At 42.4% G+C, this 7,805-nt stretch overlaps 1 pseudogene; it reads left to right on the top strand.

The window, feature by feature from the left end:
- The first annotated feature begins 272 nt into the window (after positions 1–272).
- LOC108765767 (putative uncharacterized protein FLJ37770) lies at positions 273–850 on the top strand (annotated as a pseudogene).
- The last annotated feature ends 6,955 nt before the right edge of the window (positions 851–7,805 follow it).

Consider the following 7,805-nt stretch of genomic DNA (forward strand, 5'->3'; position numbering starts at 1 on the left):
AAGTTTGGTTTAAACGTATCAGTTGTAGTCGATAACGATCGCCAGTGATGGTTTCGGATGGTTTGAGCAGCTCATAGTATACGAGGGTCGTCTGAAAAGTTTTGAGCCTCATCATGAAGATGACGTTACTCGTCAAAGCCATTCTGGTATTATAATCGTGATACTTACGAAAGATATCTGTGACAATTGTGGCCACTTTGGACGATCAGTTCTTGTTTGACAATCATTTGTGTCGTTATTTTGTAAAAATGGAAAAAATAATTTAATATCGTGCTGTAATTAAATTCTTGCATTTGAAAGGCAATACGTCTACGCAAATTAAAGCCAAGTTGGACGCTGTTTATGGGGACTCTGCCCCGTCACCGTGAAAAGATGGATAGCTGAATTTAGACGTGGTCGTACCAGCTTAGCTGATAATGAGCGTTCGAGACGGCCAACAACTGCGACCACCACCGATAACATCGAAGAAATTCATCAAATGATAATGGACAAGCGTCGAATTAAGATTAGGGAGATAGCAGAGGCTGTTAGCATATCAAAAGAACGTGTTTGTCATATATTGACTGAAGAATTAGGCATGTGTAAGTTAACCGCGCGTTGGATGCCGCGCTTGTTCACTCTGGATCAAAAACGCATTTAAATGAACTTTTCTAAGGCCTTGTTGGAGCGGTTTAACGGAAACGAGTCGGATTTTTTGCGTCAATTAATAACGGTTGATGAAACTTGGATCCACCACTTCACTCCTGAAACGAAAGAACAATCAAAACAGTGGACTGCGAAGGGTGAACCTGCTCCGAAGAAAGCGAAGACGGTTTTATTGGCGGGAAAGGTGATGGCGACTGTTTTTTAAGGCAGTCATGGAATTGTGTTGATCGACTATCTTGAAAAAGATAAAACAATAACAGGGACGTACTACGCATCATTGCTTGACAAGCTGAAGGCAGAAATTGAGAAAAAACGACCGCATTTGAAAAAGAAGAAAGTGCTGTTCCATCAAGATAACGCACCGTCTCACACTTCGGCGGTCGCTATGGCAAAAATTCGTGAATTACGGTTCGAATTAATTGACCATCCACAGTATTCACCAGATCTGGCCTCCAGCGACTTTTTTCTGTTTCCTAGGCTCGAAGTTTGGCTCGGAGAACAGAAATTTTCATCGAACGAGGAAGTAATCGCATCTGCAGATGCCTATTTTGTAAAGTAAGACGCTCAGTATTATTTGAATGGATTAAAGGGGTGGGAGCATTGCTGAAAAAAATGTATCAACTTAAAAGGAGACTATGTGGAAAAAAAAAATTAAATTTGACCGAAAAATTACTTGTTTCTATGTTAGGCTCAAAACTTTTCAGACGACCCTCGTATAACACCTCTCTGATCCTACTAGATGCACAACATAATCTTCGAAGCATGGATATTTCGTTTTGGCGTTGATGGACCTGGTTCACCTGACATCACCCATGCTTTCAAGCGTTTATAGTGTTATCGTAGTAGATCCATTTTTCATCGCCAATTACGATACGATGTAGAAAACCCTTCCTTTGTTGTCGTTGACGAAGCATCTCGCAGATGACCAAACATCTTTCCATGTCTCTCTCTTTCAATTTGTATGGAAACAATTTCCTTCTTTTTGCACCATTCCCATTGCGTGTAGACGTTTTCCAACAGTGGATCTATCAACATTTAACTCTTTTGACAACCTATCGAGTGATAAACATGAATCTTCTTCGAGGAATGCTTGCAATTCTGCATCTTCAAATTTTTTCGGTGCACCTTCGCGTTCTTTGTCACGCACATCAAAATCTGTTGAATCGCCGAAACCATTCTTTACAACTGGTTTTCGATGGAGCATGCTCACTGTAAACATATACGAACAAACGATGCGATTCTGCAGCACTTTTCTTTAAAATAACATAATGGAGTAAAACTTCCCACAACAGTTGCTTTTTTGAAATAAATTCCTACATCTTCAATGCAGAAGAAGTTACTCCTTTTTACGCTTCGAACGAATGCGGACTATTGGGCTCAAAAGTTTGAACACAAACATTTCAAACACATGTGTTGCCGTTCTATCAAACACACAAGCAATGCAACTGACGACATCTTTCTACAATGGGCGGAAACTTATTCCCATACCCAATATAATAGGTCATAAGCGCGCGGTAACTCAGTTGGTGCCCTGTATGATTACCGAATCAATCATTAAGCGTAATGCAAAAAGTATGGTTGACCATCTTGTGAATGTTGAGGACGTTGACGTGGACGATGTAGGGTTTGAAAAATCGGAAACATTAAGGACATAGCCGAGTTTATTAGAAACGTGGATGAGGAACAATTCGCGAATATCAGAGACGAAGTGTTCGAAGTTATTGATGAAATGGAAGTAGATTTTGCGAACATACTGAATGAAGATTCATCAGACGAAGAATCCGTGTTATCCGACGACACCGGTTTTGCTAGTGACGCGAGCGAATACGAAACGGATCTTGATGAAAAATTTGTGCCATCTCCGGAAATCCGTGCACTGAACGGTCGTACCAAACATTGCATGATTCTGTCCTACTACACAACGGGCGGTCCTTTGACCGTATGTGCAGCATGCATGGTCCTTTTGGCTGACATCGACACTGTGGGAATGCATTTTATAAAGAAGCATAATATCAATTATATTGATGCGTTAAATGGCCGATCTTGCACGAATTGCCGAGTGGCACTGTACACTATATTTCCGTGCAACAGATGTCCACAGTGTACAAATTAAAAAACTATTGCAAACAGTATTGTGAACAAAACATGGATGTACGGTATTGTGAACGAAACATAGATGTACAGTATATTAGAAAAGATGCGATACGCGTTCTAGGAAAATCCACGACAGAGAGAGACACAAGTGTGCGAATATCACCGGTGCAATTCCTACGCGATCGAGAGTTAGGAATATGCGGCCAGTGTGTCATGGAACAGGCAAAAATTTGCCGACAACCCGTTCATTCCTGGCCTTTATTCGTGCGACAGAAAGTATACACGCGGTTATTCAACAAACATTGCGAGAATGATGACTTTGAAAATAGATATAAAACTCGCAGTTTAACAGACAACGACGTTTTTTGTGTGTCGAAAATTGCGATGGAGACTGTTCATCATTGCTACAGGAACATTACGATTCCCGCGGGTGGTGAAAAAATAGCCAATCTGTCGGTAGACGGTGATGCAAGTATGCTAAATTGCTACCACGAGACCTACAGCTGGGAGGGAGACCCTGCTTTAAAAAAAATATGTATTTTTCATGACACGTGTGAAGATGAATGCTTTCAGTGTGATGCATGCCGTTCCGCATTAAAAAAATATCACATGGCGCGAAGGTACTATACAGTTATAGATATGGAGCGGCAGTGCAACGTACGTAAACGAATCACGTGCATGTGTTCCGTGGAAGAGTGCAACGTGATCTAAAAATAAAAAATAAAAAAAGACATGGAAAATTATGAGCGAGTGGAACGCGAACTGCTGGAGTAGTGCGACTAGATCGCCACTCTGGCGGAGTGTTTCGCGTGGCTGCAACGATGCGACGAGTGCATCGAGCGGCTCGAAGAACTTTGTCGTGCCAAGCGTCCGCGCCTCGCTGTTGGACATAGACAATCCGCGGTGGCGAGGATCGCGCGACTCGCGAGTGCAAAGACACAATTGGAGCGACGCTTCGTGCACATTGGTGGCGGGTACGCGAGTGACAACGAGCAATCTCTCGTATGGCGAGAGATCGATGCCGCGTTCGAGAGTCGTATAGTGACAGGCGCGGTAATAAACTCTAATCACATCGAGCCGCGACAGTTTTTGGAAGACACTGGAAATATAGTGTTCGGGCGAGTGCGAGATGCTGTAGAAAGACACGACAGTGTAAAAGTGAACACCGCGTTCAACGGTGAGTTTGCGACGAAGGATAAACGTGCTAACAAGAGTATAATTACGAAAAACATTGAAATTTATCGATGCACCGATATATGCGAGTGGTACGAACGAAATGTCGTTGAGCCTATCTTGACATTGCTCGAAGAGTTCCAGGAACGCGACAGTGGGTAGGCGCTGTCGCGAATTCACAACTTGATTGTTAACGTAAACAAACTAAATCCCATGCACGCGGGATGTCACATCGAACTATCGCGAGCAATTATGTTAAAGAAGGCGGTGATCAGTGTACGTACGACGGACAGTGCGTGCTTCGCGTGATCGGTGGTCGCGGTTCTGTACACGGCTGAAAAGTATACGGAGCGAGAGTCATCGTATCCGCATTATACAACAGTATTAAATCTCACAAACATTGAGTTTCCGATGACATTAAAAAACATTCCAAAATTCGAACATTTAAACGCTGTGTCAATCAACGTGTACGGCTTCGAGAATAAGCAGATCCTTCCTCTACGCCTCACCGGTGACAAAAAAGAGAAGCATGTCAATCTCCTATACCTGCAAGATCCACACAACAACGATGGTGTAGGTCACTTTGCGTGGATAAAGAACCTGTCGCGCCTGGTGAGATCGCAACTTACTGGGAAAAAGGTTAAGAAATATTTCTGCGACTGGTAAGTATAATAAGAAAAGCAAATATAATAAAAAAATAAATAAAAATAAAAACAATATGTAAAAAATAATTTCTCTATTTACAGGTGTCTTCACTATTTTGGATCGAGCCAAAGATTGCAGACGCATGAAGTGGACTGCCAAAAACTTAACGACTGCACCATCCGCTTGCCGAGCGAGAACGATAGATGGCTCGAATTCAGCAACCACCGCAACCAGGAACGAGTGCCGTTCATAGTATACGCCGACCTGAAGTGCGTCCTGCGGAAAACGGAGCCTGACAAGGTAGACGTATCAACGTCGTACGCGTATCAACGGCATGAAGCGTTTAATATAGGATACTACGTGCACTGCTCGTACGACAATTCATTATCATCGTATCAGTTCCGTCGCGATAACGATTGCATCACGTGGTTCGCGCGACAGCTCAACGATTTGGCGCATCGTGTAAAAGATATCATACCCGCCAACGTGCCCATGGAAACGTTATCTAAACAGCAACAGGTGGCGTACCGCACCGCGACGCGTTGTCACATCTGCGGGAAACTGTTCGCGCCGGACGACACGCGAGTCCGCGATCATTGTCACTTAACCGGTAGATACCGCGGTCCAGCGCATTCCAATTGTAACCTAAATTATAAAAATTCACTGTATATTCCGGTTGTATTTCACAATTTATCGGGGTACGACGCACACTTTATAATTAAAGAAATTGCTACCGCATACAATGGAAATGTAGATCTCCTTCCGATAACGAAGGAAAAATATATTTCGTTTACGAAACATGTCGATAGCACCAAAGACAAAAATGAAAAAAATTTTCAAAAAAATTGTGTAAAATTAAGGTTTATTGATTCCTTCAAATTTTTAAGTGCAAGCCTCGATAAATTGTTGTCGTATTTCGACAAAGATAAATTAAAAATTGTACGTTCCGAATTTTTAACTTTGTCAGACGAAGAGATTGAATTACTGACTCGTAAAGGTGTCTTTCCGTACGAGTACATTGACTGCACTGAAAAATTGCAGGACACGCGCATATACTGTACCCGAGAACGATTACGCTCACGCTGTGAACGTATGGCAGCGATTCTTCATTCGAACGCTCGGCGAGTACAGCGATCTGTACTTGAAAACCGATGTCTTGTTATTAGCTGACATTTTCGAAAATTTCCGCAATAGTTGTGTAGCGAGTCACGGTCTCGATCCCGCGCATTATTATACACTATCAAGTTTCAGGTGGGACGCCATGCTAAAACATACGCACGTAAGATTTGAGTAGCTCACCGACATCGATATGGTCATGTTTATCGAGCGCGGTATACGCGGTGGCCTCAGTCAATGTTCTGACAGATATACGCAGGCTAATAACAAGTACAGTAGCTAATAATAAGTGCGTTCGTACGACTCATTGAAACCGTCGTCGTATCTTATGTACAACGACGTGAATAATCTGTACGAATGGGCGATGTGTCAGCCTTTGCCGTACGCCGAATTTCGATGGATCGAAGACGCTGCGAACTTTGAAGTGAGCGCGATCGCTCCGGATTCGTCCACAGGTTATATTCTCGAGGTCGATCTCGAGTATCCACAGCGTTTGCACGACCGACACACTGATCTACCGTTCTGTCCGATGCGCGATAAGCCACCCGGCAAGCGCGAGGATAAACTTCTACCGACGCTGTACGATAAGCAGCGTTTCGTCATCCACTACCGCAACTTGCAGCAATGTACTCGTAACGGTCTTCGCGTAACAAAGATCCACCGGGTATTACAATTCACTCAATTCGCCTGGCTCCGCGATTACGTCGAACTTAATACGCAGTTTAGAAAGCGCGCGAAAAACAATTTCGAAAAAAATTTATATAAATTAATGAACAACGCGGTATTCGGCAAAACTATGGAGAATGTTCGAAATCACGTTGACGTAAAATTATTAACAAAATGGGACAGCGGAGGCAATGATCGCGAAACCGAATTTCCACAGCCGCAGCGTCTTCGCGGAGAATCTAATCGCCGTCGAACTGCGCAAACTCGAAGTGAAGTTCGACAAGCCGATTTACGTGAGTATGTGTATACTCGACATATCGAAAGTCTGCTTGTACGAATTTCACTACGAGTACATGTCACCGATGTTTCAAGACAAATGTAAGATCATGAACACGGACACGGACAGTCTTATATATCGTATAGAATGCGAGGACGTTTACGAGATTATAAAACGCGATATCGCTAGATTCGACACGAGCGATTATCCGGCGGACAACGCGTACGGTATGCCTCTCGCAAACAAAAAAATACCAGGTCTGATGAAGGATGAGAACAACGGTGCATTAATGACCGAATTCGTTGGACTCAGAGCGAAGATGTACGCCGTGAGAGTGGAGGGCAAAAAGGACACTAAAAAGGCGAATGGTGTAAAGAGTAACGTCGTAGCGCGAACGATAACGTTCGACGATTACACGCGGTGTTTGAACGAAGAGATCGAAATGACTTGCCGTCAATCGTGTATACGCTCTAAATTACACGAGGTATACACGATATCCGAATCAAAAATCGCTCTGAGTCCATACGACGACAAACGATACGTTGTACCTGACTCGACAGAGACGTTACCATTGGCGGATACCTTTGTAATATATGCTTTTTTCATACAGGGTATATGTATTACTATTATTTTTTACTACTATTATTATTTTTACTATTAGGAACAATAAAAACGGTTGAGCATATGCCACACACTAGATCTTGTTAGTGAAATATCATTAATATATTCGTATATAAAATTAAAAGAATTACAATAATTATGTCAGATATAATAAATCAAAGTATAAACGTTTCGGCCCTGAATGTGGCCATCTTCAGTATAAATAAAAATAATATATAAAATTATAAAGATATAAGAATTACAGAATAACGGTTACAATTAGAATATACGAGGTGTGATCAAAATGTAAGGTGACTTTTCATTTTTATAAAAAAATATTCATTTATTCATCCAAAATTATGTTATCCGCTTCAAAATAATCCCCCTCTGATACAATGCACTTGTGCCAGTGCTTTTTCCAGTCGTCAAAACACTTCTGAAATGCACTTTTGGGTATTGCCTTGAGCTCCTCCAGCGATGCAGCTTTAATCTCCTCAATCGTCGCAAATCTTCGTCCTTCCATGGGCCTTTTCAATTTTGGGAAGAGGAAAAAGTCGCAGGGGGCCAAGTCTGGTGAATACGGTGGCTG

Source organism: Trachymyrmex cornetzi, unplaced genomic scaffold (genome assembly GCF_001594075.2).
Source record: "Trachymyrmex cornetzi isolate Tcor2-1 unplaced genomic scaffold, Tcor1.1 scaffold526, whole genome shotgun sequence".
Classification (NCBI taxonomy): Eukaryota; Metazoa; Arthropoda; class Insecta; order Hymenoptera; family Formicidae; genus Trachymyrmex; species Trachymyrmex cornetzi.